Raw genomic sequence first — 24,028 nt, forward strand, 5'->3', positions numbered from 1 at the left:
TTCTTGAAATCGGGACGGATCACTAACCGGCGGCTCCTTATACTTAAGTGGAAGGTCTTCACATGGTGGGATGCTGATCAGTGGCACTCCCATTTTCACTTGTTTTTCCCCCAAACCGCCCTACCGAGACACGTAGCACTAAAAGGACCATGTTACACCTCCCCAGCAGATTCCTGGGGATGTCCAAGGGACACCAGCAGGCCCTAGGGATTCACCCGTGTCCATGCCATGAAGGAGTCACAGAGCTGGGGGTGGAACCCCTGTCTGTGCCCCTCCAAACCCCAGACTGAACGCATGGGCCCCGCTCCCGTGACCCTACAAGTTTCAGCCCTCTGCGACTGCAGAGAAATATTCGGTCTGTTTGCACACGAGCTGATGTGAGATAAGAAACAAGCTCTTGCTCATGAGCCTTGCTCTGCCCCGACGGCTGGTGCTCCCTCTGTGTGTGCACCCATAAAACGTGCACACGACTATTCGATCACTGCTACTTACTGCAGGGCTCGTATGCAGAAAGCTGGCATCGCCTTTCCTTCGTGAGACTTTAAAATCCTTCCAGCCCCGCTGGAGAGAGAATTCACACTGCCAATTTTTTTTTTTTTTTTCCGAGGGTTTTACAGAATGTGCTATGCGTGCAAAACGCAGCCTGTAACTGTTAGAAAAATACAGTAATTTGAAATGTAAGCAACAAAAATAGGCGCGCATGAAAACAGCAACAAAGATGGGTGATTTTTATCCACTGCAGGCTCGCTGGAGGAAGAAGCGCCCCGGTGGCTATTATCAGTGGTAAACACGGCTTATTTACGGAGGGCTGAGCGGTGCCTCTCCTCTCTGCTCCCTTTTTATAGCAGGTTAAAAAATAACAATATCGCGGCAGAAAGATGACCCAGGCACCAACTTGGTGCCGTGAGAACAATCGCAGCAGTCAAGGCAAGGCCGAGGAGCACGCCGGTGACTACAACACTTCCCATTCTCCTAGGTTGGAGGGCAGAGGACTGCTGGAGTCTGTGGTTTGTAGGCATTGGAGGGGCAGCGCTCAGACTCCTGCAGGCTGGGTTTTGTGGAATGCTCTGCCTCCCCGTGACCTCTGGAGCACGGATCTGCGGGCCTGGAGCAGCATTGAAGCGGCTCCTCAGCTCCCAGGAGCTACTGGTCCTGCGTCCCTATTCACAGCCCCTAAAACACCCGAGGGTCTCCCTATTAATTTCACCAGCCCCAGGAGCGTGGCTGAGTTTGGGGAGACAACCTCACGCACGTTTAGACCCTCACGCACATTTTTTTAAACCCCCAAGATTTTTCCCTCTGTTTTTATTAAAAAAAAGCTGGTTACTGTCAGTCCTTCCCAGCGGCTGTGCTCTCCTGCCCAGGGGCGCACCTTGGAGCGGGGTCACGGCGCCTCCCTGCCAGCACCGCTCCCCACACCAGGGTTTCCAGAGGCACTCAGAGCTTTCAGAACTGCGGAGGAATAAGATTGAGCAGCGGCCCGCTCCCAGGATTGAGAAGAGCTGTATTATCACCCCTGCCAGAAATAACGTCAGCCGCTGCGACTCTAGGAACGGGGTTTGGGTGACCAGCTCCGGTGCCATTTTCAGGACGTGGAGAGGAACTCGCTGTTCTTTAAAAATATCCATCTACAGAGTTCAAGTAACGAAAAAAAAAACTGATAAGAAAATCACTGAGATGCCAAAAATTCTTTCTCACACAAAACAAACACCAGCTCTTGCTATACTATATATATTGACGGGTTAAAAGCACATACCAGCCTGTCCAAGCCTGTGATCGGTGCCCAGTTTCTAACACCTTTGTGGCTTTTCGTTTCTCACCCAGACACATCAAAGCGTGGGACAGCCAGCCAAGGAAAACTTCATTGTTAGTGTTAACTCACTCCAAGAAAAAGATTTTTGGAAGTTTGAGAATTTTTCACTTCACGGCAATTGTTGATTAATGAACCTCAATGGGCTGCAGCCTAAAAGAGGACTTTGTTAATAAAAAATGCTAAACGGCTCGGGCGGAGTAAGGAGATACTTGCTTTGAACCTGGCTGATATCAAGGCATACACAAGAAAAGAACCGTGAAGACGGATTTATTCAGCGCGATCCCGTTCGCTTTCCAGTTCCGCCCCGGGCTATTTGTACTCCTGAAAAACAATTACCGAGGACAGGAGGAGAAATCAAAGCAGCACAACGTAGCTGGAAAGATGAGAGCGCTTGGGAAACACTTAGCAGCCGTGGTGGTTAGGAAAGGAGCAGCAGCACCCCTTCACCTCCCCTTGGCCACCAACACCTCCCCACGGGGCCAGGAGCACCGGCACCCTGGGGGCTCTTCCTGGCACTCACACGGTGTGGTTTGGTTTGGTTTGGTTTGGTTTGGTTTGGTTTGGTTTGGTTTGGTTTGGAGCTGCCATCTCCCATCTCCGAGCACAAACGTATAAGTTTGCATGCAGGGTTAATGCATTGACTCACTGCTCAGAGATGATCCAAGCCCAACTCCTGTTTGTGCAGCGCTGGAGGCTTCCCAGCAGAGGTACCACGCGGATGTGCCTTTTTCCTTCTCTTAGCAGACGGTGCTGATGGCTGCCCGACCTGTGCTTGAGCTCATCACCATTGCCATAGAGATGTCATGAGGGATCTGCACACCGAGACCAAGCATCTGCTCGGAGACAGCATCACCACCCCAACCAGGGGACTTCTGGTCTTCTCTGACAGTTCTCGGGGCAGGGAGGCAGGTTTTAAGAGAGGGTTTGGTCAGCTGTGAGGAGGCTGCATGGCCTAGCAGGCAGACCATGAGGTCGGGGTGACCCCAGCTAAGTCCTTCTGCTCTGGAGCTGATTTTCCTCACCCGTTTATGAGTTTGGTGACGCAGTCGCTGGCCTCAGCACCCCTGGTTAGACCTCAGCTCCTCATTGAGGAGCCCACATGAGGATGACCCGTCCTGGCCTGCTCCATCCAGCAGAGATCTGCAGCACCCACTGCCAGAGAAACACCCCCGTCCTTTCCTTTGGGACCCCCGGGAGCTAAATCTTTCTGTGTTATTTTGAGGCGTGCATCGCAGACGGGGGGAGAGGGAGGGTAGCATTATGGTAACCGGCCGTGTATTTAGGGAGTCTGCGTTGCAGGCAGAGCAAAGGGCTGTATTACGGAAATTATATGGGAAGAGAGATGCCCAGGCAGCGCTGGCCGTGCTCTTTGGTCTCAAATCTTGGTGTGAGGGGGTGGTTAGACGCTGGGAAGAGACTGCTGTTTACTGTGGAATGTCCTTTCTGTCTGTAAGTTTCTGAGAAAGAAACAAGAATTGTGTGCTTTTATTAAAGTCTGTGTTTGTATCCTCCCTCTGTGATAAGGAACAGTCTATAAATCATCGAATAAACCAGCGGTAAAACATCATCCCTGCTATAAAAGCTTCTTGGGTCTTTAACCGATTTTCTTCCCCCACTAGCTCATAAGCACAATCCAAAATGTCACCCAGCTCCATCTCCCCGAGGCCGTATTTTTTCATTTTGGGCTGGAAGCCTGAATTCACAGCAGATCCAAAGCAGCCTTTATCCCAGGTGGGTTTCCAAGCACCGCTGTGCCTCCGAAGCTCCTTCACCGTGCGGCTCTCAGCGACCCGAACACCACGGCACGCGGACGGGGCTGCTCCTCTCTGGCGTGGCTCTCAGCATTGCCACAAAATACAACAAGGCAACCCAAAAGGTTGAGATTGAAGGCGCTGGCAGTGCACTTCTCACCGAGAAGCAGCCCTCCTGCCCCTGGAAGCAGGGGGTCTCCAGCGGCACAGGGCGAGACCCCCATGGGGCCAGCCCACCTTCCAGCTCCCCAGCTCTGGGGGCTGGAGCCCATCGCGGTTCCTCATTTCTGTGGCTGGCAAACCAGAGAGTTTGATGACTTTTTCATATTTTTGAGTACTTTTATACCTCCAGAAAAAAGACTTGCATATATTGCAAGCTCAGGGTGAACGGGTTTTGCCTTCTTAGCTTGCGGAAAAGTCAGCTGTGCCTCCAAAGCTGCTATATGAAGCTACAGAGTGCTTGGCACTTGGCTGATTGCTGATAGAAAGCATTCCCTAAAAAATGAGGGCAAGATACAGGACCCAAAAGCCTGTATTTTAGATACATTTGCACTGCCTTATCCATATAATCCAAGGATTTCAGCCTGCTGAAATCCAAGGAATCCCAGCCTGCTAATATTGCAACCGAACCGCTTCGGCATGGCTAGAGAAGGTAACATTAGAAAACAGAGCTTTAATAAAACCTGATGCTTCTGGCCAAGAACGAAGGAAAGCTTAAGCACGCGCTGCTTCAGACTTTTGTGGATCAGTCTGTGTGAGCCCATGGGAATCCTTGTCATAAACCGGGAGAGGAAGCAAGATGCAGGCAGTTCCTATGGGATGGAGCCAATGCAGCCACCACTGCCGGGGTGCGCTCGTGGCAGATCTCACCTTGCAGCAAGAAATGCAGAACGCTGACCGTGGTATAGATGTGTCTGGGTATGAAATCCAGCAGTGCAGGAGCTGGCTGCCAATGTGAGTTTGTAGGAGCACACCTGGGCCTCAGTCTTGACTGCAGCTTCCGTGTTGCATCAGGTAATGTAAACAGAACCAACAATGCTGTCCTCCCACTGTTTTGTCTGTGCAAGGGAAGTTTTTCCTCCAGTACCACCTTTGCGCAACGATCGCGCAGCCAACTGGCAGCACCACGAGCTGTTTTTTCTTTCCTGGCCGCGTACCAGCCGTGTTGCAGAGCTCAACTTCAAAGGCTTCAGTGGGATAAAGGGCTCCCGCGGCCATGCCAAAAATGCTTTTCTTAGACAGGTTGAGAGGAGCCGTTAAGTTGGAAGAAAAAGAAGTATCTTTGGCAAACCTGGTTCCAGTGGAACTGTCAAGATGTTAAATAAATAAAATAAATAGCAGGAGGACTGCAGAACATCCCTGGCTATCTCTCTCCGTGGGATGCAGATACGCTTTATCCTCCTGTGAACGTCCAGCAACGTCTGCGAAGAAACCTATCCAAATCCATCCATGGCTTCACTTCATGGGAAGAAAGCTCTGAGGCTGAAACTGAATCCTCTTTTGTTTCAGCACAGAATGGGAAGATTTGAGAGACAGAAGCAGAGCAGTGGGTGGCAATGGGACGGGGTTCATCCCAGTGAACATTTGCACCCCTCTGCTCTGCTCCAGCAGAATGGAGCCCAGGGGCAGACAGCCCAACGAGCTGCTCTGGGAGGTGGGAAGGGGCACCCAGGAGTGTCTGATGCCTTTTTTTTCCAGCCTGCTGCCAATTCCAGGTGTTTGACAACAATGCAGCCATTCCTCCTGAGGAACACCTATAATTTGAGCTGCTGGGACATTTCCTCTGGCATTTGAAAGCATATGGAAAGGAATGTGAAAACCTCTCATCAGCCACAGGCAGGCAGCCGCTGTCAGGATCACTCAGATGTGCCGTTAAAAGTTTTCCAAAACCCGTATCAATGCCTCCTAGCTGCTGTGCACCAGGCAATGCTGGGACCATGGATGCAAACAGAGCACTGATTTCTCCCTACTAAATACACAGGAACAACTACAACAGTCCCTGCCCTCCAGAAGGGTCTAAAGACGAGAACATCACGTTCAGGGCACTGATCTTCACAAAATCCCACTGGTGCTGTCTTACACAGGCAGGAGGGATTCCCCAGCCGTCGGGGAACGGCGGCTCCTTTTCCCAGGCTGGGCACACAGGACGGGAGTTGCAGGAGTTGAGTTTGCTGTTTTGTCCCCGTTGCTTTTGGAAAGACCCTCAGCCTCTCCTGCTCACACGGTACTGCTGCTCCACCGAGACTTGTGCAAATCCGTCCGTGTTCCATGGGATGGAGACGATTTGCCAGATTTTGTGTTTACTATGGAATTTCTACACAGCTTCAGGAATCTCTGTATTTTATGAGAAAACAAAGTGGCATATCAAAACATTCTTAGCCGAGTTTTATTTATACAATTAATGGTCAACAGAATATAATGTACTTTTATGCGCTGCACCTCCCTTGCCCCAAAAAACAGTTTTGTCTGACAGACAGTTTTGTTCCCCGATCTCCAGGGGTACATTAACCTCTGCAAAGTCCATGCTTGAGTTCAGAATTGGCATCATCGCCCCTTCTCCTGCAAAGAAAAATCAAACGAGCTCAACACTGAGCCTCTCTTTCCCACTAGAAGGGATTCTTTCAGTCGCATCCCTTGGTGCGGCCCCGCAACACAGTGGCAATCTGAAGGCTGCCCTGCCGTATGCCAAGGGGGAGGGCGGCCTCCCTGAAGGCCACCAGCGATTGCTGGGCCAGGAACGCTGTGTTTTGCTCCAGCACAGGCTGCCTAGGTGGACCGAGAAGATATCACTGCCCTTTGCAGAGCTGCACAGAAGACAACTGCTCCTGTGTGCCCGTTTTAGCCGTCCTGTGCAGCTCTGTGCGCGTCGTGGCTCTGCTCTGAGCCCCAGACTGGAAACTCCACCGCAGCCGCATGCAAAAACCCAGGGCACTGAATGTCCAGCCTTGAGTCCTGCGTTTAGAAATGGAGATCAAAACCTAGAGGGGTTTCACAGCGTGCTGCTTGTGCTCAGTGTGCTGGTTATTGTAGCTCACACTGCCTGGCTGGCCTCGCTGCTCTTCTTCCATGGCACCACGCGCTCTGATTCGGGACCCGAATGGTGCCGAAAGCCAGCGAGAGGTCAGAGTTAAAGAACAGCAAACAGGAGACTGGCAAGGAGCTAAAGAAGCAAGACACACGAGAACAAATCTGAAAGGGCAACCTAGCTCAGATCTGCAAGTGGCAACCCTCTCCAACAGATCCCTGGCCATTTTTTCCTAACGCGTTTGAGCTGAACTGGGTTACGAAAGGCTAAAGCCTATATGAAGATGTCTACACCGAGGCTGTCTGGGGGTTTAATTAGATCAATTTGAAACTGATTTAGTTAAACAAGCAAATGTTTCCTAATGTGGACCAGACTTTGAATTTCAGGCACATCAAACCTCATTACATGTAGGCTTTATTACAGCAGCGCTTCCCTCCATGCTCTCATGGCAGAGTCCTGCCTCCTGAGGTTTGGGCTGGAATGCCAACAATTCATTTTAATGCAGTTCAGACATTTTAAAGCTTTGCTGAGCTATCCCCAAAATAACCACTGATAGTAGGTGGCAAGCACCCTGAAATGATTAGAGTCCTTCTTGTGCAGGAAAAAAGAAAAAAAGAAATTTGGTGGAAAACAAAGCAAACCCGGTAAGAAGAGGATAAGCACTATGGGAGGCGAGGTGTGTGTCGCAGTGAAAAATGGTTGAAGTCGATGCCTTAACACCATTATTTACACCTCAAAATGTGTCTCTGCAGAGCGGCGGTCGCTGGACATGTTGTGTCCAGGTTTTATTTATTTTAGGATCACACACTTTTTGCTCAAGTGCTCTGGTGTTACTGCCGACTGTGTTGTTGGGCTCAGGACACCACAACACCGAGCACCAGCTGGCACACTCCTGGCATCTGCGTGGCAGCTTTTGATCCTCTCCGCTCCCGATCCAACAGAACGGCTCCTGCTGTGGTCCTGCAGATGACGGGGGGCTGCCAGCACACGCTGAAACCTGAGGTGGGGCTGATGTCCGTGCACCGGCTTTTGCTGGCTCACAGCCTCGGCCACGTGAAGAAGCGACGCATCTTGTAGGGATTAATCCATTCTGTGAACTTGTAATAAAATAAACTACCACTCTCTCCTCGAAAATGCAATGTGCAGTGCTGCAGACACAATGCAATCCCAACAGGACCTCTCTTTCCCCATGGCATCTCTTGAACTTGTTGGCTGCCACGGTGCCAAGTCCTGCAGGTCCAGAGCCATTCCCATACCAAGCAGGCGGCATTGGGAAGCAGGAGCAGAGCTGTGCCTGCTTCAACACCCACGCTTTTGCCTTCCAAAACCCAGATTTCAGGGACAGGGACGGCTGCACACATTCACCTGCTCCCAGTTAACATTTCAGAGGCCGTAAGTGCCACGCTCCTGGGAGGTGTCTCAGGCTGCAGGATAATCACTCAGGATGTTCCTTCATTTCTAATACGTTAGCAGGCATTTTCCTCTAGTCTCACAAGGCACAAGAGCAAAAAGAGAGAGAGATGTAGAGGGGAGCCCTTGCCAGCTCTTCCCAGCACAGGACGAATAAATCAAAGCAGGGAAGCTGATGGGGAGCACTTCGTATTTTTCTTAGATGGGCTTGAAACTGGACTTTAACTTTACTCCAGATCACCAAACACTGAAATGTTCAGCCATTCATTTCTCTGTTCAAGCTCCCTGGGTTTCCTGTAGTACCCTGTAAGGTCTCAGCTACGTAGGAACAAATACATTGCCCGGGATCCTACAGGTCTTACCAACCTCACAACGTTTCTGTGAAGTCCCATTCATTGCCAGAATCCTGCTTGGATTTTAAATAAATCCCTCCATGGCTTCCAGTGATGCTGCACCTGGTACTAACACAGAAGTGGAGTCCTGCAGCTTAGCAGGGGCCTTTTGTGGGGCACTGGGGAACGGGAGGAAGGCAGCAGGGAGGATGAGGATGGATTATCTCACTTCAGAAGGGGCTAGAGGGGGAAAACCCTTGTTGCTGGGGCTCTTTGCTGGGTCTTTATGCCCAAATGGCCTGGAAACTGGCGAGGAGGCTTCTGGACAGCGAGAACTGGAATGATTCACGTGTTGGGAGAGCGGCTTCTCGATCAGGTGCAGAAGATGCTGCTGCAGCCTGGGAGGGGGTGGCAGAGCAGAAGCAGGGGGTGGCGGAGGGCGCAGGCTGCAGCTGGGAGCCGGCGGCTCCAGGGGCGAGCGAGGAGGAAGCTGTTTGCTTTGGATTTTGCGCCTGTGTTTTTGCTGCAACGCCCCGGGAAGACACAGCGGGGAGTGAACTGACCAGTCTGGTGAACTTTTTATATTCCTTTTGGCCTTTTATTACCCTGAGAAGTGGAGGACTTTTTTATTTTTAAACATAGCTGAAGGGCTAAATTAGCATTTTGGCAAGGGCCGCTAGCCTGCAAGGCAGCAGAAAGGGAAGCAACTGGTACCTGGAGCCAAAACCGAATGGAAACTCAGGCAGAAATCCCACTGGTTGCAGAGTCCCATCCCTTGGGAAGGTGACAGGCCCAGGAAGAGAGCCTGCACAAGCCTCCAGCGATGTCCCATGCCTTGGTGCCATGTCTCCAAATCCCACCTGGCATTGATTACAGATCTCCTGTCCATAAATACGTCTCAGCCCTTCTCCTCGGAGGTAAAGGCACCGAGCCCGCAGCGTGCCCGGCCTCCCCGGTGCCACCACTCACCCCTCCTGGGGTCTTTTGGCCATGAGGTTTTGAGGAGCTGAGCTTTGGGGCAGGGTTTGGTGGGGCTGCTGAGAGCTGAAGGCAATTCGCCCTCTGATCGTCCCGCTCCTCACACAGCCATCGAGCAGGTCCGGCTGCAGCCATCTGATGTGCCTCTTTAACAGCCAAGTTGTTCAGCTCCATAAAAATCATCTTTTTTTTTGTGTATTGATGTGAGACAATACTGATACCCAGTGGCTGATTAAGTTAATTACAGTTGAGTAAATATCCCCCTTGGTCATCTTCACAGCTGTACCCCCAGGCCTGCTTCCTGCTAGCTTCGCACCCACTGGGCTATTCGTTTCCCACTCCTTTTTGATACTCTTCTAGCAAGAACTGCTGCTGGAAACTGTTTTGACTGAGACTCGAGTGCCTGTTCTACCTACTCCGCAGAGTCAAAACATCAGCTGAGGCGAGGAGCTTTAATCATTCCCGCGTGTTATTTGCATTTGCTTTGGCTAACAAACGTCAGGGAGACATCACCAAAACCGAAGCCGAATCCTGCCGAGGCTGCGTGGTGCTCCTCTCACGCCAAGGTGCTGCAGCCACACGCCAGCTTTAAAATGCAAGCAGGTAACTTCTATCAGCTTGTGGCAGGAAAAGCCAGGATTTCAAAAGGCTGGAAAAACTTGGCTCGGAGTGACTCGGGATTCGAGGCAGAACGCGCTGCAGCCCTCTGTGAGCAAGTTGCTCTTTCTTTTTTCCATCAATATTTTTCCTTCCCAAGTGCATTTAATTTGAAAGAATTAATGAACAACAGAAACAAATCCCCGCGCACCACAACCATCAGGCAGCACACGGACCCGGCCTTCCCGGGGTAAGCCAGCGGGTGAAGGTTGGAATTTATCAAAACACGATAGAATAAACTACTTCATTATGGCAGGCTGAGTGCCAGCATGCAACAATCCCGAGAGCAGATAGGTTCAGAGACCGGCCCGAGGGCGGTGGCACTTAAACATTTGCAGTTTGAACCGTTCCTTGCAGCCTCTGAGCCTCGTTAAGTACCCGGTACTGCAGCAGGCTGCCTGTTTGCCTGCCTTGATGAGCTTGGATGAAATGAAAATTTGAAGCTGCTGGGTCAGCCTTGACAGCTTTAAAGGGCTTTCGCCTCCTGACTGTCAGAGCTTAGCACCGAGCCTCTCCTTCATCATTTCAATATAGCAACAATCCCCAGGGTGGCACAGAACACGAGCCCAAGCCCTAGGGACCTCATTAATTTTGTCTGCGTGCCACCAGGTTGTCCTACAACGAGATGTGGAGCCCAACACGAGGTCAAGGCCCTGTGAGGAGCAAGGTGGCTGGAAAGGGAGTGCTCGAGGAGCCCCTGGTCCCCAGAAATGATGTGAATGATGTGTTCCTGGTTCTGCTGCCTGTTTTGGTTGCAAGCCCCTTTCATCAGGCATTTAGAGCAATCCCCTGTTCCATCCCTGAACCTGCCCGTGAAACTTAACACCGCAGGCCAAGGGGCTTACTTCATTACAGGAGATTTTTTTTTTCCACCAGCATAAACTGGAGAAAGGTAATTTCCACAGCTGTATTATTTACTTCAGATTTTACTAAGGCTGCTTTTATAGCAGTGCTAGAGGTTAAATCCACTGTTATTTCCTACACGGCCTGACTTTACTGGATGGTACAGTGCAGGATATTTATTTAATCCAAGCAATAAAAAGATAGATCAGCAGCACTGTGCTCCAGAAAAGAAAAAAAAGGAGAAAGAATAAAAAAAAAAAAAAAAAAAAAAGAAAAGGAAAAGACAAGGAGATAAGAAGAGGAGAGGAGAAGAGAGGAGGAAGGAGGTGAGAACAAAGAAAGAAAGAAAGTGTTAAATCCACGAAGTCTGTCCCTGGCAGGAAAATCACAACATGAAAAACTTTTAGAAAGTGTTAAAAACACCACTCTTCTCATTTGGGGGCATTGCTCTAAGACTAAAACCCACCCAGTTTAACTGAGAGAACCACTCACCAAGTGCTTACAAAGAGCTCAGGTGCTGACCCCACCACTTTGGCTTCCCAAAAAGGGTGCGGGGCCAGTACAGCAGAAGCTGGATGCTGCGGGAAGGGAGGTCCCAGGGGATGCAGCAGCTGACCTGGCACTGTCCCCAATTGTCCCAGCCTGTCACCAAATGGCCGAGCCACGTGGTGCCTGCAGCTTCCCCAGCAGCAAATGGGTTGCAGACCTCCGAGCGGCTGGATAACCAACAGGATTTATTCACAGCACAGCCAGGAGGACTGAGGGAACATTACACATGGAGGCTGCTGATCCCTGCTGTGGGCATCACCTGCTGCAGCTCCACAACTCGGCACGGGCATTTCCCCGTCGGATGCAGGGAGGGTGTTCCCAGGCCTGGCAGCATCCCCACCTCGGGGATTCATCTGGCACGTGGCTGGTAGAAAAGAAAGCAGATCCCTTTCGAAACTTGCACGCAGGAATGAGCCGCGTGGCCCTCGTGCCTCCGGGTGAACTATAGATAGTGGTTCGCAGCGGGTAGGGGCAGTATAAATAGATAGAGAATATCTGTGTAAAAAAGCACACATCGCTCTGGCCTGGCAAGCTTTCTAATAAGATCTCCCACAAACTGCGTCATAACGTCGGGAGGATTTTATTCCCTGTAATTGAACTGTGTTCTTGCCTGTGTTCTCCGTCCCGCCCTTCAGTGCTCTCCTTTCTGAAAATGCCTTTGTTCAGCCTAAAGAGACGTTTCATTAAATAAGAAATAATTCTGGGGAGTGGTAATTACAGCCTTGTTCAGATGGACGATACGTAGCTGTTCTGTTTTCCTTTCTGTGAGCAAAAACAAAGAGAAGCCCAGTGTCTTTCATTAGGTGTCAGCTCCAGCCGTCCTTGCCCCTGGAAAACTCGGAGGTGTCCCTTTTAACCAGGTTGGCTGTGTCCTACCAAACCACTGGAGCTGGGTTGGAAGAGAAGATTTGTGTGGTCATGCTCCGTGCCGGCGTGATGATCGATCTTGTCTCCATGAGCTCTGCAAGCCTTGGAAAGGGCCACTTCTTCACGCTGGTTCAAGCTGATCCTATTTCTATTTTCTTCCCCGTGAGCTCAGTGCATGGGAAGAAAAAGGCACAACGTTCAGAGAGGCTGGGGAGAAGAGCCAGAGCCCCGATCCCGTGCTGTGCTGACCCAGCTTGATGTCAGTGGAATTACGCCCCTATAAACCACGAGTAGCACAAACCTGAATCTGCTCCAAGGTGTGTTCTGATCGTCTGTTTATTGCATATTTGCCAAGCCGTTATAACCAGCCTCAGAGATGTGTGTGGGGTGGGTTAATGCCAGAAATCACTGCCTTTTTAGTTAATGAGACACTTCATCAAGGTCTGGTTTTCATCTACGTTTCTTCTCCTGCTAAGTGCTTTACTGAGCCCCTTACTTTAAAATCAAAGCAATTAACAGGGCTGCTAACGAAGCTTGCAAACGTACGAAGCTCACAGACACCATCGTATCCATGGATGCTCTCTGATACTGGATGCAAAATCCCACACCACGGGGAGCTTTCTGGCAAATCTTTCCTAGCTGTATCTGCTTCCCTGTGCCGGGGCCAAGAAATGTGCTAGATGCCTTTGGTAAGCCCGCAGACTGAAGCGCAGCAGCAGGATGAGTTGGATCAGCACTGTCAAAGTCAGAAGGGCGTGATTTTATGCCTCTCAGGATTTTGTCCCCAGCCAAACTGCGGATATTCCTGCACAGGATGAGGCAGCGTGCGGAGCAGGGCACATCACAGCTCCGTAGCCGGGGGCTCTCTTCTCAGGCAGCCTCAGGAGGTTACGAGGGTCCCACGGTGTCTCCTGCTGTCAGGGGGGGTGGTTTCCCCCAAAAAGAGACAGGCTGGTCTCAGCTGCATCCCGCAGACGGAGCTGTCTCCAATCTTCAGGACCAGTTCCTTCCCACATCCCCAAGTGCAGCAGCCACTGGGAATCACCCTCATCACTCACCTGCTTGTGGCTTAGCTTGGTGGACATCACTGAGATGGCTCTGTCACGGTGCCCACCTCTCCAGGGCTTCCTGCTTAACCTGGTTGCGTTCCCAGGATCTCACCCTGCCACGGCCGACCTCAGCGATACCAGCAGCAGCCCCAGAGATATTAAATTCTTCAAGTTCCACGAACACAGGCTGCCAGATAAAGGTGACAGGGTTTCTTTGTTCCCCCTTCGGAAGAAACGGGGGCTGAGCCAGGGCTCACACTTCTTCCACCACCACCGCCTCCTGCAGGTGCCCTCTCCAAGGACCCCAGCGCTCCTGGGGGCTTTGGGAATTTCTGGTTATGGGTCTTGGCCCTTCCCACCTTCCACGTCCCCTAAGCTGGCCAGAAGCTCTCCTGGAAGCCGGGAGAGCTGAGGTGCAAGTCCTTTACCCCAGCAGATTTCCTGCGTGACCTGAGCAAGTCGCTTGCAATCATGTCAGATCTGAGAAGTGCGAAATATCTTCAACTCCCTTGAGCACAGGAGAAGCCTGAAGGTTTCGGAACAAGACTCCTTCCTTTGGAACGTAGCCAAGCCCAAGGGTTTAATACCCTTACATTTGCAAAAAAGCTGCTGGAGACCCTTAATACCTTTGAGAGCTCACAAACCGAGCTTCGTGTTTCAGTTGGAAGCTCATCGACAGCTAAAAAGAGTGAATCAGACACTTCTGTGTGAGTCTGAAGAATGCTATTTCCAACAGGCAGCACGTACATGTCCTTAGGGCCACCTGCAATCTACCAGCAATGTGACATTAGATGACCTGAACGTGTTAGCAGTGAGGATGAGCAGACAAACCTAACGTGGCTCCTTACAGATCCCCTTTCCCCAAACCCTGCCCTAAAACCCAAATCCAGCGAACTGCTCTGCTCTCACTGCACCGAGGCGAATAAATCGGAGTAAGCAGATATGCCCGGCTTGGTTAAACTCAGCTAGCAGCCTCCAGCTGACAGCCTCCAAGCCATGCCTCTGAATTTATTGGCATTTCAAGATGTTTTGCAGAACCACAGTCCACTGGCAATGGAGTGTGGGGAGTTGGTGGGAGGTATGGCAGCGCAGCGAGAGCTCTTTATACAGGTGCCAGTTCCTCAATATCCTTTTTGGTGAGGACACTCAGGTTAGCACAACCCAAAAGTTTCCGAATGACCATGCTTGCCACCCAAAAACGTCAGAGCCGACAACAGGCTGCAGAGGAACCTGAAGCCAAGTGACCCGCTCGGATCCGAGCTCCTCGACGCGTGGCTCAGCCCTGCCTGCTGGGCTCATGCCTTCAGGGCCCTGAACTTTCTTGGGTTTCCTTTGAATCTTGTTCTCCCACTTCAGAACAGGCAGAATCACAAGGGCCACAACCTCACGTGGTCTAAGTCATGGCCATCGTCTCACAAAGGAGCTCTGACAGCGTGTACCTAAAGCTCTGGCCCCAGTAACTGAGCTCACCAGTACCTCGCCTGAACTGGTGGCACGGTGCCGACCGACGTGTCTCTGGAGCAGTGGGGTTGCTGAAGTCAGACACCAACACATCAGAGACATCATCAAAAGCTTGGAGCCTGGGTGACGTATTAATGTAGTAATATCTGCAAACACAGGAGTGTTAATGATGGCAGATGTCTGAAATGAGACAATATTCGTGGTGCTAACTCGGGGCAAGCTCATGAAGACCTGGAGGAGCGCCTTTTGTATTTCCCAACCATGCACAAGCTCGTGAGGAGACTGGAAAAAAACTGGGAAGAGAATTCACCTGCAGTGCTGGGCAGGAGGCAGCCGGGAGGGGAGGAAGAAGCAGCCAACGTGCCTCAAGGCACTGTCCCTGCATCTGTGTCATGCCAGGGGCACCTCTGGTGGTGGGGCTGTGCTGACAGCAGAGGCAGTGCCAGCTCTCCTTGTGGTTCTCCTCACCAAGCCAAAGCCAGCCAGGTTTCCCTTTCTCCAGCCCAGACAGCTGCAGGCTGTGGGGCCGGGCAGTGGGATTCTCTGCTTCACACCCGTTCATCCCTGTTCCTGGGGTTTGGCTCCCACAGCTGGCTCCTTGGGGCTGCATCTCCACGCGTTGCAGCACGGAGAGGAGACGGCACAGCCTCGTGCCTGGGGATCACCTCCCGTTACCTCCCAGCTCTGCTCTTTTGGAAACGGAAAACTCGGTGTCACTTTGCATGCATCCCGGCGAAGCCCAGGTGTAAGTCGGGAGAAGGAAACGCGCCACTTAGCTGCTGAAAAGACTGACAGGGAGTCACACGGGAACACCCCGGAGAGGCACGGCGCCATCCATCACACCCCCTCCTCTCCCGCCTTCCCCCGTCAGCCTCCTCCAGCCGCCAGGAAGCCTTGCACCAGGAACAAGCACCACTTCGAGTGGCTCAGCAAGCAAAGCCCAACTACTCAAGGTTTCAGTATATTTATGCAATCCCGGCTGGCTCCGGGCCCACGCTCGCTTTATTTATCTAATGTCTGTGCTGTAGGCGATGAATTCATAGAGGAGGTATTATTAGAAGACAACACGCACAAAGGGGAGGAAGAAATCAGTGAGAAGTCCGGCGGAGCAAAGCTTTGCTGTGCCCCCAGCCTCCTCCAGAGCCAAGTAGGGAGCAGCAGAGCCGTGGGCAGCCCCAGCTCCATGCCCCGTGGGGACCCTGCCCCGCACAGAGGGCTCCCAGCACACGTTTCTCACCTTCTCATCTGTCTATTTTCAGCAAAAGCTCCTGAGGATGGGTAATCCCTCCAGCATGGCATGCTGGCTGTGCTCAGTGTACAACGCCACTTCTTGGTGCTGCCCTACGCCCAGCACGCCCAGCATCATCCCATACAACAGTGCCATACGCTGAAACTGCTGTTACCATACAGCTACTTAGAAAAGACAGCAGTGTGTTCCAATAATTGCCTCAACTCAATTAACTGTGTAAGAAAATATGTAAAATGAAAATTAATTCCATGAAACGTGTCCACGGAAATTACCCTGGGACCTTAAATCAGCATTTCCGTGACAATTAGAAGTTCCTCCAGGACCCCTTTAATGTGGGCAGGAATTTTGAGTCACTGTTTCATGTCACGTTGTCAGAAAAAGCTGTTTCCTAGAAAGAAAACCACCTGCAGAGACTTGATAGTTGATTAAAAGTATTCAAATTCCCAACCAGCGAGCACCTAGGAGGGAAACCCTCAGCAGCCACCACAACACTGGCAGCAGGAAAGCTGCCGGCACACGGGGCTGCGCAGACTCTTTGAAATAAAGGAGATAATAGATCAGAAAGACGGTGTGATCACCGTAGTTAAGGATGGAAAAGTCAAGTTGTAATAAACCTTTGTATTCTATTTCCCTTGGTTATTTGCTGCGGACCGGCACCCCTTGCGTTCAGGTAGCCTCACGGCTCACAACTGCATTAAATCCCATGCTTTAAGCACCAGATTCTGCCATGATTTAAGAGGCAGCATTTTCCTCTCCCTAATTTTGATATCTGACTTGGTTTTGCTTATGGCCAAGTGTGATTCCTGAACTCTTTACCTGGCTTGTCAGCACGGCGCGAGCACGGGGTAAGATCCTGCCCATGAGCATTCCTCACTAGGCATTATCTGATCAAAGCTGTTTGCCACCGAGCACAAACTCCTGAAGAAAACTCCTTTTGTTATGCATTAATGTTACCTCCGGACTGCGAAACATGCAGTTCTCCCATAAACCTGGATGGTTCATTTAAAAAAAAGTCACCTCTAAACTTGCCCTGGTTGAGGAGCAAAGTGTTAGCTCCTACATGTGCTGCAGGAACAGACCCGGACTCATACCTTTATATCTTACTAAGCTCACTTTTCCCCCCCTCTTTTCTTTCTGTAAGCTCTAGACGGGGGGAAAAGTGCAACGTAAGGAACTTGCATTGCTGGGGCCTTAGTAATATCCGTCAGTAACCCTGTAATTAGATAGGGAGTAGTATTAATCTTGTGCATTGCCCGAGGGACATTGCCAACATCCAGCAAAACCTCTATTGATGAGGAAGGATTCCAAGCATGCCTGTATGAAAAATGAAAGAGATGAAATATTTACTTTCTTTACCCTTCCCTCAACCACTCCGTTCCCAACCAAGAAACGCCCGAGACCCCGACAGACTCTCCTGATACCTTCTCCTGATATCACCCCCCTGCTGCAAAAAGGCAACACGAGCATTTCGGTTCCACCTCGCGTGCCTGCTTTAACAGGTATTTCAAAGAGACTTCAGAGGGTGAGGTTTTCAGATGTACAACTTGTTAAATTTAAAACGTGTTAATGGAACGGTAACAGGTAACGAAAACAAAGGCACGGGGCAGTCGTGATAATAGAAGTCAGAGCCTTCTCGCCCTAATACATGATTCATAACTCACGTCTCATTAATCTGGCATCAAAGACGTGATTTATAGATGTTCTTTTTCTTTATACTCCACCCCTGCTTCCTGGATGAGAGGGAATAAACTGCTTTTTACTGAGGTAGGAATTCTCTTCAAACACGGCTGTGTGGTGAGAGATTGCTCTGGCCCATTGCAAGGAGCTCCAAGGCTCCCCAAAGAAGTTTTCTTTTTGAATAAGCATTTAATAAAAATAAGGGACATTGTTTCTGTAGTATTTAACTGCCGACTTCACCACTTCCTATGAGTACTTTTTGTTCTCAATAGCCTCACTACGATTATTCAATTGCTGAAAGCAGCAAGAAGAGATGGGAACTGCTCACGGGTCCCTTCCATAACCGTTCACTTGTTTCAGCAGAAAACACGTGAAAACTTTTTCTGGGTGTGGAATGTAAAATTGAGACAACTTTGCATTTTTTGCCTTTGAGCCGTGCTATTTTATTTCTCAGCTAACTTCAAGTATCCATGAGAAATGTGTACCCTGTCAGCTCCTATTTCCCCGCGTGTCTTTTTTTTAGAGTGAAGTAAAATCCTGGATAGTGACTGGAGCAGGAACTTTCCCCCACCTGTGTGAACTGTCCCTGCTCAGGCTCAGGAATTACAAAATGTGATGAGTCTGACAGCTCCAGCTGCTGAAGGCACAAAGGCACCAGTGCCAGGCTCCTGCACATCACCGAGCCATCCGCCTTAGCCCAGGGAAGTATTTAACTGTACACTAGCAAGTAGCTCCATTGATACAAATGGGACTATACAAGATAATTAGCATTAATTACGGACCTAAGTGCTTTGCATATCAAGGCCAAACGGCTCTGCAGCTGGAAGGTTGGAGACCGCAGGCTCCGAGCCACCCGTGCTTCTCAAAAATCCTTCCTTGCATGTGGCCAACACCACTGACAGCGGATTGTTCAGCCACATTAACATTATTCATTACTAATTTTCAAACACTAACAAGCGTGAATGCCGTATCTGTTAGGGCTCCGAGGAGAAATCCAACCTGCCTGCTACATTCACCCTGAGGGAATCCCACCCACTATGTCACAATCCTCATTTTCAGTAGTTAACTTCTCTTTGAGAAAAAAAAAAAAGCAGCCTCCACAGAACTGAAAGGAGCCCAATGTGCCCCCTGTGCATCCCCAGGACCACGAGGAAGGGAGCTCCACAGAAGCAGCATGATTTCAGCACAGTGCAGGAGAGGACTTACAGAAAGTTGAATCAAAATGGGCCAATGACAGATATTTTTTCTCTAAGGAAACGTCAGGTTCTCCAACCTACCCGTTGTAGCACTGTCACGGAAGCTCATCGTGCAATTCTCAGGAGGGCAGACGGATTAGTCAAGCCAGAAAATACAAGCTGTGTTTGCCAGTCACTTTCCAGCACTCTCATTTTATTAACCTAGAGCCCTACAGCACAGTGCCCAAAGCCCTTCAAACAGCACCGCAGTGCTGCACTAGTGCCTGAAACTGCTCTTCCCAGCGTGACCAAGCAGACTGGGAGCGAGCATCTACGTTATAATTGCCTGATTTTAATTCATGCTGAGCCTGTTTGAAAGATCTCAGCTCTAAGAGAGCCAACCAGGAAATATCTGAGCACTTCCAGGTATGGCTGAAAGCAGGATTTGCTATTCATTCCTCACCATTTCAAACACATTTTTGCAGCCAGCCCAGGAGGTGTGCTGGGTGCTCAGCTGGGTGTTATCGTGGCTAAGTTGGCTTCAGTGGTCTCTCTGCTCGCCATAGCTCCTCCTGGCACTCCTCCTCGTGCCCGGATCTGGTGGTAGAGCTACAAAATAAGCTGCTCTCTAGACCTAGCAAAGGAAACTGGACAGCAGGCACTTACCCAGACTGTACCAAAGAGTTTCCACGACCTCCTTCTGTCGGATGATAAATCCCAGCAGTAAGGACCAGCAGGATTTACAGAAGCTGGGAGTCTAAGCGAACTTGCAAGGGTCCATAAATGCTCCACTGGATTTTCCCTGCAGGAGGAGCGTTAGCTGAGGTGTCCCTGCTAAATTCTGCACGTAAAGCTTTATTAGCAGTACAGCCAGACAGATCATTAGAATCAAACATTTGTGCTCAAAGAGCTCAGTCTCTATAAATATCAGTCAAAAAGCCTTTAGGCCCTTTAAAACTCCATATGCTCTCCTACCATTAAAGGGCTGCATCTCCCCGGAGGCAGCGCAGCAAGAACTAAAAATTGATCTTGCTACTTAAAGCCTTTGACGACCAACTTTACTGTCCCAGAGGATTATTTGGGGAATCTGAAATGAAATTCATTCTTGCCCAGGTTGGGGATGAAGGAGACTTTGAGCAGTAACAATAATTGCAAGGGCTGACGGAGTAGTGGGTTTTCAACGTTACTTAACCCTTGCTGTGCTCGTATTCCCCGCAGAGTGCCCCTGGAAGCGGCCAACTTCTCCCCACAGAGGTGCTGGCCAAAAGGGAAGGCTGGAGGCCCAGCTCCATACACCTCCCATCACCTGCAAAGCGCGTGGTGCACAAAAACGCGGGTAACTCCACAATTCTGGCACTACAGCGAGAGCATCCACCACGAGCAAAGTAACAAAGCCTCACTTTCCACTGGTCTGACTCAATCTTCCTCCACCCCCTTTTCTCCACGTGGATCTCGGATGTTTAAGGGGAGGGAGCTGCTTGGCCTCCTCCCTCAGCGCGGTGCTACCGGGGGCTCTCCCGTGCGTTCCCCCGCCACCTGCTTTCCCCAGACTTGTAGGAACGCATCCCTCTTTGAGCTCTTCGCCCTTTTGCTAAATTTGCTTGGAATCGGCCAGTGAATTCAAAAGCTATTAGACACACACATACACCCCCAGAGGCAGTGTGATCACACCAGCCTCATTTCCTTAGGATATTAGGCAAAAATGCCTAGTTAAAAGCTTTTTGATGTTCAGCGCGCCTGCCTCCGTTTCCTGGTTCTGCGTGAAATGCCAGGGAGAGCCAAAGCCATCACAAGTAAAAGCCCATCCCCGGCAGCCTGTGATTAGCCCTGTTTCTAGAGCAACTCCTGGCTGTGCATCACAGATCCTCCTCCCCCTCTGGGGTTGCTCGCCCCGTGCGGATCTGTGGGTGGCAGCTCCCGCTGATGGCTCTCCGCAGGTCCTGCCGGGAAGGCTGCCGACGTCGCTCGGCGGATTTGTAGCCGGCTGCTGGAGTCAGAGCATTCCTGCCACCGCTCGTATCACTCCCATTGACCCTTAGGCGAGGCTGGGCATCAGCAGGAACATTTCTCTGCTTTAGCAATAAGGGCACGGTCAGGTTTTGCTCCAGATGGGCAAATCGATTCAGAAACAGCCACCCTCAGCCTTTGGTATACCAAGGGTTTAACTAATTCAGTCAGCCCAAGTCACGAAGAGGAAAGGATGGAAGTTAAAACCCTCTTTCTGAAGATTTAGCAGCCAGAACATCATTTGTGTTGATACCAGTGGGACCCGAGCTCAGCTCGTCCTGCTGCTGGCGAATTACAGCCGCGTGGCACTGCCACATCGTGCAAGGTGGAAAGGAAAATGAGAAACAAATCGTTAGCCACGTGGGGCCTCCTCTGGAAATAAGCGTGATGTGACTGAGGTGCTGCTGGTCCAGCACAGCTCGTTTTGGGGTTATTGTCCGTGCCAGGAGTGACTGCGCTCGCACCGTTACTGAGGTTATTTCAGACAGGCTTCCTCCTGTGGCCAAGCCCTGAAACAGACTTTGAGGAAGGCTCCAATTCAGGCATGGTTTCAGTATTTAGCTCTAAGGTAGCTCTAAACTCGAAGCCTGTTCACAGCAGAATTATTTTAAGCCCTTAATCCCAGAGTCATGAACCAAACGCCGATCCCAAAGCCGTCTCCTAACTCCTTTCACATTCAGATCCCAGCTCCCGGGAGATGCTGAACTATCTCAGCAGCTCCCTCCTTCCGATGGGAGCCGAGGCTGCTCAGCAGACTGCAGGACCAGACCTGTACTCCCCAGAAGTGCCACAGTACCTGAAGAACCAGCTTCAAAACGAGAAGCAGGGAGCCCAGCTCCGAGCTGAACCCATTGCGGCAGGCAGCAGATCCACGCTCCGCTTAATTACATTAAATAACACCTTGGAGTAGATACACAGATCGCTTTCTCCACCGCTGCTGCCACCTCTGTGCCAATTATGCTAACTATAGGTTTATTTTCAAAGGCGGAAACAAAAAAAAAAATAACATTCAGTTGAAACTGCAGGAAGAAACTTAAGTGGGCAGAGGGCAATTACCTGAGCTGGAACCCACCCAAGGGAAGGAGCGAGGAGCCCCTGCTCTGGCTGTGAAGGCTCTCGGGAGCATTGCACCCAAGCAGAGCAGGTCCCAACCTCTCTGTCTTGCCCCAGAAGGCAGCATCTCTTCCAGCACTGTATTTTCAGAACAACCTTTTTTTTTTTTTTCCCATCCTCTGCCTTCCCGAAGAGGCAGAAATGCGTTCTTAGATAACCACACCGCAGAGGGAGAGCTATTAAACCACAGAGATCTATTTTAAATTAACACCAGCGATCTAGCTGAAACCCACAAACCCGAGGAAACCGGAGCCGCTCTCCCCACCGAGAGCGAGCGCTGCCTGCAAGATAAGAAGGCTGCTCTCCTTCTTTAGCAAATCCTAAAAGCACCTCTTGGGCGACCTCTCGTATCTCGTGCAGCTGCAGCACAGGCAAGCGAAGTGGGTGGAGGCAACCACAAACCTGAAATTTCCCAGCTTTCATTTGTAATTCAGTTCCTTAAAGTTCTTGGGGGGAAGGGATGGGCTTTGGGGTTGTTTCTTTTTTGTTTTGTTTTGTTTTCCCTGCCAATTTAAACTTTTTTTTTTATTACCCTCGGTGCTATGTTTAGACCTCTCTCCAACGGCTGTCTCCCAAATTTAAGAGAGGATTTTATTACTGCACAGAAGAACTTCAAAAAGGGATCTGATAGCGGGGGACTTTTCAGCCTTGCTTAATAAGATCTAATGCCTGGAACTTGCAACTAGACGTACTCGACCTTAAATGAAGATGTAATCTCCTAGCTGTGAGGGTAATGACACACCGGAACGATTTCTCACGCGAGGCAGCTTTGCTGGTGCCCAGGGATGCTGTTCTGCAGGCTGATCTTTTCTAAAACACAGAACCTGGTTCAGGGGCTGGAGGCAGACTGAGGGGAACGGGGATGAATTTCAGCTGATGTTTGCCTGGGGTTTGGGGCTGGGAACGTCTCTGCCACCCTGTGCATGGCTGTCCATCCCATGCCCTAAGGAGAAGGCTGCCCCGTGTTAGGTCTGTGGCTCCAGCACCCTCAGCAAGAGCCGGGGTCACGGGGGGCACAGGGAGAGCAGAGCCCTGCTGGGAGGAAACCTCTGCTCTCCAGTGCCTCTTACTGGGGCCCAAATCTCCCCAGATTCCCAAAGGCACAAGTCCTTCCCTTTCTCTCAGTGAGCCGTCTTGGCAATGCATCTGCCCTGCACCCGCAGGGAAACCCTGAAACATCTCCACTGCTACACCAATTAAGCATTTAGGGCTTATTTTTAAAATATTTTCCTTTGGAAGGGCACAAATAGCAGTTTTCTCCGGGTATTTCTGTCCCTCCTGCTTTCACTCCGCTCCTTGGCTCATTTGGCCAGAAGCAGCAGCTTGGTTGAGGGCAAAACTGCCCTGAAAGGGAACGCTGGGCTGGAGGCCCCGCCAGGCTTCTCCACTTCTCCGAGCGTGATTTCCTGTGGAAAGGACAGGCTGAATGGCTTCTCAAGGTCACAAAGACCCAAAGAAGGCTGGGACGCAGTCCTCACACAAGCCTGGTCCTCAAGCAAAGCAGTTGTCAGCCCTTCTGGCCGAGGAGGCCACGCAGTGACCAGCACACCCCACCATACCCCATGCTCAGATGGGCAATCCCATTTTTCAGGTATGTGCAAGCCTGACAGGCCCAACACCTTCCCAAAGCACCGGATTTGCTGCACGAGGTAGAAGACAAACCTTCACTTTCTGCACATGCAAGGGCCGGCAGCAGTGCTTGAAGACAAACACCCACAGAATCACAGAACCACGAAATATCCCGAGCTGGAAGCGACCCACAGGGATCACCGAGTCCAACTCCTGGCACTGCACAGGTCTGCCCAAAAATTCAGACCTAAAAATTCAGACTAAGAGCACAGCTCGGACCAGGTCTTGCAGCCCGCGTGAAAGTGAGAAGCCCCAAATCGTCATCGCTGCTCACTTCCCTGGCTATTCTCACTGCCTTGCTGGAAGGAGAAAGACCGCCATCAATTTTAACGAAGAAAAAAGCAGCAGGAAAGTGAGGAATGGGCACAGGGGCTGCACAAATCACACCAAGCCACCAGCATCTGAGGGCACGTCACCGTTTTACGAACTGCCAGCAGCCTTGT

At 50.8% G+C, this 24,028-nt stretch overlaps 1 protein-coding gene and 1 long non-coding RNA gene across 3 annotated transcripts in view; one reads left to right on the forward strand and one right to left on the reverse strand.

Annotated features, from left to right (window-relative positions):
• The window catches only part of ZWILCH (zwilch kinetochore protein), a 176,141-nt gene that overhangs the window by 35,671 nt on the left and 116,442 nt on the right, over window positions 1-24,028 (reverse strand). The gene's annotated exons all lie outside the window — the stretch shown is intronic.
• LOC311442963 lies at window positions 650-3,324 on the forward strand. Of its 2 annotated transcripts, none has more exons than XR_014696986.1 (2): window positions 650-2,336; window positions 2,555-3,324. It is a non-coding gene; the product is annotated as an uncharacterized lncRNA (long non-coding RNA). The 2 variants fall into 2 exon arrangements; XR_014696987.1 differs by having other exon boundaries at window positions 2,558-3,324.

The sequence above is a fragment of the Aythya ferina genome (genome assembly GCF_964211825.1).
Source record: "Aythya ferina genome assembly, chromosome: 11".
In the NCBI taxonomy this organism is placed as follows: Eukaryota; Metazoa; Chordata; class Aves; order Anseriformes; family Anatidae; genus Aythya; species Aythya ferina.